The 10271-nt window shown below is 37.1% G+C and overlaps 1 protein-coding gene across 3 annotated transcripts in view; it reads right to left on the reverse strand.

The window, feature by feature from the left end:
* Positions 1-8844, reverse strand: part of LOC117529243 (molybdopterin synthase catalytic subunit) — a 32271-nt gene extending 23427 nt beyond the window's left edge. For 2 of the 3 annotated variants that reach the window (XR_004565960.1, XR_004565959.1), the window contains exon 1: positions 8584-8844. The gene's annotated coding sequence lies outside the window, so the exon portion shown is untranslated. Of the gene's footprint in view, positions 1-6525; positions 6639-8583 lie in introns of those variants that run through there. The other variant, XR_004565961.1, reaches the window with a different exon arrangement.
* Between the last annotated feature and the right edge of the window lie 1427 nt (positions 8845-10271).

The following is a 10271-nucleotide window of genomic DNA, read 5'->3' on the forward strand; positions in this document are numbered from 1 at the left end:
TCAGTACGTCTGATTTATATTGTGTATTTGTTTTTATATTTACAAACTGTTTTCACTTTTGATGCTCTGTGTGCTTCTTACCCTGTTTGCTGCTGTACAATGCTGCTGGAACCTCAATTTCCCTGAGGAAGTTTTCCCAAGGCAACAATAAAATTCCACCTAATCTAATATCATCTAATTGTAACTAAGGTCTTCTCAGTGTTGTCAATTAAACTCAAGTCACAAGGAACACTGCCAGCATGCCTTTCACAGTAAAAGTATTTGCTGGAATGCAGGCATTAAACAATTTATTGTCAAATGGTGCAAGCAATCGCAGGGTGTTCAAATACTTATTTTCCTCATATACTTTGCTCTGACGTCACGTAATAAAAACCTGTCATACTTCTTTTGTTTGTAAGTACTTTAACTTTAATATTCCAACATAAGAATTACAGTTGAAATAGAAAAATCATTACATTTCAACATTTTCTGAGACTGAGATTCAGATTAAATATTTATCACATCTACTTTGCTGTGACATATCACTTCATGAAAAAGTTAATACTGTCACTCTCCTGTGTGGGTTGTGAAATTTTGCAATTTTATTTCAGAAGATGTGGCAACAGACACAGTTCATCTGTGATAATACAGGGAGGTACTTATTGCCTTAATCCAAATTAAAAAATAAAAAAAAATCACTAAAAGACACAAAACATAAATAATGCATGGCCTGTGGTCTTATAGTTTTTCTAAATGTGGTGGTGATGGACACGTAATGATCCTGACATTTGTCTTCTATTTCTGTAACTGCAGACTGTATGAAACCAACATATTTCTTTTTTTGTGAGATCAGCTTTATTTTTACTTATTTATTGTTAATATATATCCATTCCTACATTTGAGGCCTGCAGTGTTTTCCAAGAAAAAGGTTGGACAGTGCAGTTTTTGTTAATGGAAGAATTAGTTAATAATTATTTACAGCCAGTTTTCTTGGGAAACGTCAGAGGATGAATACATGAACATTTCCAACTCACTGAATATTTCTTAGACTTTATTTACATCAATCATTCATAAATACAAACATGGTGGTACTTATGGGTAAATCTGTGTCAGTAGCAGTTCTCAAAAACTAAATGTCCATGCGGAAGAAGACACGTGAAGGAAGCCACCAAGACCACTTTGGAAGAATGTTTGGCCTCTGTGGTGTGAGTGGAGAAACGGGAATATAACAACATTTTTATTTCATCTTCATTTTACAAACAGTCCCTACTTTTTCATTTGTGGGTTGTTTCTTTCCCATTTCAGAACTTAAAGAACTGCTATAAGGAAAAGTGTTAACCATTTTAGGTTTTTTAAAGTTTTTAGTAGAACAAAACACAAAAACCAAACTCTATTAAAGAGGAAAAATACACAACATGCAGAAAAACTGAACAATGCAGACTGATTTGACTTGTGATTTCGAAAATAATAAGCGGTAACTTATTTTGAAATAAATGAAAGTCAGAGCTGCAGCCTAATAATTTTGAAAAATAAAAATCAGCAGCTTGTATTTTTATTCAGACTAGAGTTCATTTTCCTCTTTTTTTCTCCTCCTCAGTCACGTTTTGTGCTTTTGAACATTAAACAACTACATTAAGTCATCTAAAATAAATATTTTGTAGAATAACAGCCTGTTAAAGTTCAGAGTTTCTCAGCTGCTTTAGTGATTTCTGCATCTGAACATCACTGCAGTTTCTACACATCAGGTTTTTTAATCACACGTGTGTGATTTTTATTCTGTTCATTCATATATTCTCATTTTAAGGACTTTTGACCAATTTATTTCATCTCATAAATTCAGTATAACTGTCACCAACACGTGCACACGTGTGAACAGGACGCACCGTCAGAACAGTCCAGAGAGAAAGAGGAAAGCGATGAATGCGTGTAATTGGTGATCCACAAATGCTGAAACTCAATTCACAAATACAATTTCCAGTTTTACAAATGTAATTTTTTTTTTTTTTTTTTTTTTTTACAAATTAAGTTTTATATTTGCAAATACAACATTATTTGCAAAGACCAATTTACAAGTTACAAATATGAAATTTGCATTTGTGGATATCTGAACACATTTGCAACTCAATGATTATTTGAAGATCACCCTGTGTGCATTTACAAATATTAATGAAACAATTTTAACCCCATAGACCCAGTCTTAATTTTAGACGGCTTTAAGCAAAGCCGCCCGCTATTTTTTCGGCGTCTTTTTCGAAAACTGACCGCTCAAATGACAGCAGGACGGCTCGCTGCCTAAAACCTTGGTTCCCGCTCCTGTCTGCTCCCGTGAATTTTTAATCCCGTATCGTCCCAATCACGTGATAAATAGCAAAGTTGACTCCCATCCCGTGGGATTCCCGAAAAAAAAATGTCAGCCTCTACTACAAACACACACTCCATACAGTGGTATCACGCACACACTGATATCATGCTTTCCGATGTCCACTGCGTGGAGAGTGGCGGGAAAAAACAAAGACGCTTTCTCGCGAGGGTGCGACACAAGACGTGATGTAAATAAGAGAAACAAAAAGCCAGCGGTCAAGTATTTTGGTTCCGAGCGATGAAAATAAAGAATTTCAACTTTTAAACCAAAAAAATGCCACTTGTCCGGTCGGACAACAATTAGAGCATACTGCTTGTCCGATCACATTTTACACTTGTGCCGGATAATCGGACAACCGTTAATGTCGATGCGTGCAGTTAACACACCAGCACACCTACAACACAACTGACAAACCAGCTAACTTCATGCTCAAAAGCTCACACTGTAAACCAAACACCTACACTGGTTTTCAAAATGCAAGAATATACCAACACTATACACCAAATCAACCAAACACCAACACCTATCCTCATCAGAAACCTTCAATCAGTCAATTAACACTGTCATAAAAAAAAAAAACACTCAGTCCAGTTGGATTTACAGAAACTGCATTATGTTTCAGGTACAATTGTAGGCAAAAGTTTGGGCACCCCTGATAATTTTCCTTTATAATCCTTTATAAATCATTGTTTGTCTGGATCAGAAATTTCAGTTAAATATATCGTATAGCAGACAAACACACTGATATTTGAGAAGTGAAATGAAGTTTCTAGTATTTACAGAAAGTGTGCAATAATTATTTAAACAAAATTGGGCAGGTGCATAAATTTAGGTAACCTTGTCATTTTATTGATTTGAATACGTTTAGCACAAATTATTGGAACACAAAATTGGTTTGGTAAGTTCATTGACCCTTGACCTCCTCACACATGTGAGAAAGGGTATTTAAGGTGTCCATTTGCAAATGTTTCCCCTCTTTATATCTCTTCTAATGAGTGGAAACACGGGAGCCTCTAAACAACTCTCAAATGACCTGAAAACAAAGATTGTTCAACATCATGGTTTAGGCAAAGGATACAAAAAGCTATCGCAGAGATTTCAGCTGTCAGTTTCCACTGTGAGGAACATAGTGAGGAAATGGAAGACCATAGACGCAGCTCTTAAAGTTTGGACAAACTACATTGCATGCTCCTTCACCAACTCCTCTCTCTTCAACACTTCTTCGTTCTGCCATTCTCAAGTATTGTCTTGTTTCTTCAGACCCAAAATCGACACACCACACTAAAACTTTTATGTATTTCAGTTTTTCTAAATTTCTAAGACACATTTCTCAAAAGCTGCTCTTCTTTTCTCTAAACTGTGAACACAAAACCAAATTTTCAAGCGACATTCATAAAACCCCAGACTCTTCTTGCAAAACCAAAGTTTCACCTCAAAACAGTTCAAACTGCTGTTAAAACTGAACTATGCTGTCAAATTGTTCCCCGAGTCAATCAAAATTATAAACACTACTGAGCAGTGTTGAAACACTACATAGAAAATAGAAGCTACAATGTTCAGGACATGAAGCTGTATAAATAAATGTTTATTGTTCATTTGCATGTTGCAAAACAAAGACCTGTGCATTTAGCACTTGTACATAGTAAAACAAAAGTACAAATAACAAATCCTGTGCATTTAGCACTTGTACAGTACAAAAACTAACACAATCATGTGCATTTAGCACTTGTATACAGTAAATCTACGAAAAAAGAAAGTACAAAAATATACATGGAATACAAGGCCAAAAACAGACTAACCCTCCATTACAACACAACAGCACATTGGCACAATGATGTAATGAAACATGTATTTACTTACAGTATACTGTGGTACAGTATATAGAATAGTTATACATTACAGTTTTTTTACAGCCGCTATGACCCGTTGTTCAATACCTTTGACGCTTTTTCAAAAATCTTCACACAGTTATTACAACATCAGCCTGTGTGGGCGACACAATTAACACAATTCTTCTTCTTTTGACACAAAATACAAACATTTTACATGTTTAAAATTAGTTTCAACTCCTTTTACACACAAGCTCAATCATGACCAAATCAGTAGGTGTTAACTGGTGAATTTTCAATTGCTTTCACACGGTTTGTCAAAACAGAAAACCTCATGTTCAAAACTAATGGATTGAGGATTACTTGATCATAATCACGTTTCACTCAGCTCAGGTGCTGGGCTTTTTTTCAATCACATCACCCATCACACCACCTGTATTTATAGGTGGATCTTGTGAGGGAAAAGAACAAAAGACAAGACAAGGGGCAAGGTGGAGGTCTTGCAAAAAATAAGTGAGAAAAATGACTAGAGGTAGAGGGAGTTAGAATGTGTGGTGGGGCTCAGGGCTGGATAAGGCATGCAAAAAGATACTTCCCAAGATGCCTGGTCAGAGAAGACATCAGATGTGATGTCGATGAAAATATCTGGCCCAATGCTGACGAACAAGCAGATTAGCTTTTTTTTTTCTTCCTCTTTTACAGTGATTTCTTCTGCTCCTTTTTCTTTTTGTGTATTTGACAATGCACTAGTAAATGACAGCTAAATGATAATTAATTCCTATTAATTTATTCTTTACCTCATTTTTAACCATCAAGCTTCCAGGCTAGCAGATGCTGGATGAGGCTCTGTTGAGTTTCATCCTGAAGGACTGCCCAGCCCCTCAGCATTATGGAGAGTGAAGGGTTCAGGGAACTTGTTCAGGTCCTTCAGCCCTCATATGTTCTGCCAACCAGAAAGGTTTGTGTGGAAATTATCTAAAGTAGCAGTTGATATATTCAACTTATTTAACTTTTAATTTAAATATATTCATTTGCTTTTGGTTTGACTTGGTGTAATTTTCAGACCATCAACAAATGGTGGCCAAGAAGTATGAAGAGGAATGGGAATGAGTGAAAAAGGAAGTACAGCAAGCTGTGGCAGTGAGTATAACATCTGACATGTGGACGTCTGTGAACATGGAGGCTTACTTGGCTCTTATCTGTCACTACATTAATGAAAATTTGCAGTTGTCAGGCATGTTATTCAGCATTATTTGTTTGCTGTTGTTTGGAAATCATGTACTGAAATGCCACATTGTTGTTTTTAGATGACCTTTGGCAACATCTCGACATCGACGTTGGCAGGCAGACCAAAAGTGCCACAGCTGATACCCAGGAGGTGCAGAGGTACCTGGCAGAGGCCAATACTGCCAGGTCCCAGGATCCTCTGAGATTCTGGAACAACCACAAGACAGTATAGCCAAACCTCTTCCAGCTGTCATTACAATTTCTCTGCACTCCAGCCTCATCTGTGCCCTGTGAGTGGATGTTTTCTAAAGCCGGAGAAGTTGCATCAAACAAGCCTAACAGACTTAAATTCAAGACTTTGGAACAACTTCTTTTTTTAATAAAAATTTGAAAAATAATAAAATCCCAGACCACAAGCATCCTCATTCACAACACGTTCACTTAGATTTTCATGTAATGATACATGTTCACAATATTTATTATTATTGTTTAAGATTTTAATTTAAATGAAGATATGAAATTATACAAAATGGAATACAATGACTTAGATTATATTATTGTATATAATAGGCCATGAAATCAGTGTCAGTTGAGAGTGTCAACTCGGGTGCCTGTAGGGATTTTTAGGGTCCAGCAGATATCAGTATTCAGTGACACAGTATCGACAAAGTATCAATACAGTTTGGCAATGTGTTGAAACACTTCATGACGCCTCATCGACCCATCACAACCTGGAATAAAACCCAAGTCTACAGGTTGGCAGTTCAACTCCATTCCCACAGAGCCGCCTGTTATCACTCTACATTTATTAAAAAGAGCACAAATAAAAAAGATGAACCTTAACTGGAAAAGTTTAAAAGGTTTTTGTCTGACAGTTTCTAGTTCTTCCTCACAAGTTTGGTACTCAAAAGACATTTTTTTGCAATCACTGTGGATTTTCTCAGATTTCGAAATCTGCTGATAAAGATGACCACCGTGTAGCCCCGCCTCTTTGCAAGATGGGATAGGCTCCAGCAGCCCACGTGACCCTTGACGGGATAACAGTGATATAGTTGTTTTTTACCTGCTGTTATCTCTGCTAACTAAAAAGCACACAATGATATCAAAGTACGTCGTTTATGAACTGACCTGTGCAGACATGAAGACATTCGGGCATTTCCCACACACGAGATGAACTTTCCTGACGTGAACACAAAACCATCACTTCCGGCTCGGCTGCGATTATTTTTTGTTTATTTTTTAAAACACTGACCCCTGCTGCCCCGGAGGAACCACTAAGAACTTTGTCAACATACATACACCTCTCTCTCTCTCTCTCTCTCTCTATCGATCTATATATATATATATATATATATATATATATATATATATATATATATATATATATATATATATATATATATATATATATATATATATATATATCTCACATGACTCTTCGCAGACAGCTATTTACATCCCTTTCAAATCTATAGTGAAATATCTTGGTGTTCACATTACCAAAGACATCAAATTAGTGGAAGAATTGAATTTTGGAAAACTCAAGGTAAGTGTAAGCTCAATTTAAATTTGTGGTCTCAGCATGACATTTCTATTTTTGGTAGATTTTTTTCTTACAAAAATGGAATGTCTCTCAAGATTCATTTATCCAGCATATTCCATGTCCTCCCCTAAACCTGAAATTAAAGCTATGAACCAAGCTAATTTTAACTATATCTGGAGAAACAAAACGCACTATCTTAGGAAAGGAGCAATGATTACAGAGTATGAGGATGGAGGTCTTAAAGCCATAGATTCTGAGTGTTTAGATGGCACAATTAAAATTAATTGCTTAGATCTTTTCTGAAAAATGAAAATGGATTTTGGTTTCATGTCCCCTCCAAAATGTTTATAGATTTAGGCCTTCCTCCTTAAATGCGATTTTGACCCTAAAAACTACCTATTAAACTTTCTTCCTTTCATCAACAAGTGTTACTTACTGGAAATTAATATTTAAGCACAATTTTAGTCCCCACAACACCCTGCTCTGGAACTCCTGATATGTGTTATTTAGAAACAAATCTTTATTTTACAGGAATTGGTTGGATCAAGGTATATGGTCAGTGATGCATACTCTTGATGATTCTGGAAATGTTCTTCCTTTTGAAAAATTTTCTCATGAATTTATGTTAAATGGCAGAAAAGCACTTCCTCAGCCATTTATCCTATTGTCATATAATTTACTTCTCAATCATGTTCAGATGAAAAGTCCTCTGTTATTTATTGGACAGTCTATCACTAATTCAAATTTGCCCAACACCTTCATATGTGGTTTCTTTGTCAGAGAATTGTATCCTATATCATCTCGCAGAAATCTGATTTCTAAATACTTTTCCAAAGAGGAAGTGAACAAGATGTAATATATAAAATTTCCCATCTCTTCAAAAATAAAGGAAGTTCATTTCAAAATGATCAATGACATATATCCTTCCAAAGAATTTCTATTCTGTCAATTTGGTTTTGAAGAGAATTATTGCACCTTTTGTGAATGTGAAATTGAGACTGTTGATTTTTTTTTTTTTTTTTTTTTTGATTGTGTATTTGTGAATGTTTTCTGGGAGGACTTCTGTTTCTGGTGTTCATCAAAATTTGCATCTCCGTCTCATCTGGACAAAGAGGATGTCTTATTTGGTATAGCTGTAGATAATAGACTGCAAGATTTAGCTTTGAACTTTGTATTAATGATGGCGAAGGACCAAATTAAGACCAAACCAAATTTCAGTGTTTTTCACAAAGAGCTTTGTCTATCCTTTCAACCACTTAAATTTATGAAGAAAAATGCTATAACATTATATAATTTTGTTAAAGACTGTAAACTTAATGAAAACCCCTAGAGCACATGTAACTTCTTGTTCTTTTTCTAATTTGTTTTTGTTGGTTTTTTTTTTTTGTCGAGTTATCAATGTTGTCTTTTTGCTGTTCTTGACTTGTCAACAAAATTGGCTTTAAAGCAGGAAAAATAAAGAAAAAAAACTTTATTACCAAGTATATCCGGGTTACCAGAATACGCTCCACGGTTACCATGGCAACAGGTAAACAAGGAGTAGACAGAATGGCAGTGAAAACAGACGGAAATTGTTTGGAATCAGAGGAAGCGGTGAATAACGCCACTGCCCACAAACATATTGGACTCCAAAAACCACAAACCATCAGCAGAATCCCAGAGCCAGTAGATGACTTCCTGAGGAACTTTCTCCGGCGAGCAGGTCTGACCCGTACTCTGGACCAATTCCAGGCGGAGTGGTACGGGTTACCGGGAGGAGTGGTCTCCATCCCTGATGCCCTCACACATCACCAGGCGCTGCAGAGCCACCTGGAGACAGTCTGCAGAGACCGAGATCAGATCAGACACGAAGTCCTGGAGGCCGGAGAAAGACTGCTGAGACTGCAGAGGGAACGGGACTTCCACCGGATCCAGTACCGACGAGTGGCCGATGACAAGAACAGTCTGATCCAGGACTTCAGGTGCCTAAAGAAAGAGCTGGAGTCCAGACAGCTCCGAGCAAGGACCAAGAGCAAACCATTCAGCAAAAAACACTAACAAGAAGAACCAGGACCAAACCATTGTGGGGGGCACTAAACAACAAGAACCAGGACCAAACCATTCCCAGCAGCAGCCAGCAGGTGAAACCTGAGTGGGAACAGTCACAGCCAAACCTAACAGGGACCAGGTTCATCCAGGGTTAACGATCACAGCCCAGAAGCTCATCGTCAGCTACCTTAACCTCCATCCTCAAACACTAAACATGGCCTCCTGAAATTACTACCTGCTAGCGAAAAGAAAATTCTGACATCTATGAGATAAACAAAAAGACATTTAAATACATTTCAAGATGTGTATTACTTTTTTGGAAAATAAAATGTATATATATTTCTTAATCATAAATAAATACATTTATGTTTCGGCATCCTCCAGTCTCGTAAGACTGTGGAGCTGTACCCTGGGTCATCTACAGCATGGCCATTTCCCATCTGATTTTTGGACAGGATCGTTTCTCTTCAGTAAGCCGGCTCTGCTTCTCACCGCTCATCTCCACTGCTGTCTGTTGCTTATGCACACTCTTCACATCTATGAATTTCATTGTCCAGAAATTTCATGTTAAGTTTGAGAACATTCTTGAAGGTAGAAGCGTCCTCATGCCAGAGGTAATCTAAACACAATATCCACATTAAAAATGACTAAATCCAAAACAACATGAACAAAACGTGAACAAACGTCACTTGAAATTCTCGTTACTCCCCCACAGAGGTAGTACATTCTCAGGGTGCAGGACTTTGTGTCCCTAAGGTGAATAAGAAGTCTGCGGGCCACAGAGCTTTCTCTTATCGTGCCTCTGTTCTGTGGAATGATCTCCCTGCGTCAATAAAACAGTCAGATTCTGTGGAGATTTTCAAGTCCAGACTTAAGATGCACTTATTTTTCCTTTCATATGGCTAGCATACTGGTACAGTTTTGTTTTATGCTTTTTACTCTTTTAATTCATTTATTAGTAATTGGAGCGGGCTGCGGCCTAAACTTTACCTAAATTCTGGGTCTTTTAGTGAAGTTTAGGGCTAGTGGCCCGCAATCACCTTAGTATTTCTTGTTAAATGCTGGCAAATTATACAGTATTTTTTGTTTTTCTGATGCCTGAATCTGTTTTTTCTCTGTTTAAGGTGCAGCTCCATCCAGAGATGGGAGTTGTATTCGTGTTGGCGATCCTCCTGTCCTGTGCGCCAATAGCATTTCTTGTATATTCATCTGTGAATTGTTCTGTAATTTATGTTTGTAGCATGGCCCAAGCAGGGGGTCACCCCTTTGAGTCTGGTCTGCTTGAGGTTTCTTCCTCAGAGAG

This window comes from Thalassophryne amazonica, chromosome 17, assembly GCF_902500255.1.
Source record: "Thalassophryne amazonica chromosome 17, fThaAma1.1, whole genome shotgun sequence".
In the NCBI taxonomy this organism is placed as follows: domain Eukaryota; kingdom Metazoa; phylum Chordata; class Actinopteri; order Batrachoidiformes; family Batrachoididae; genus Thalassophryne; species Thalassophryne amazonica.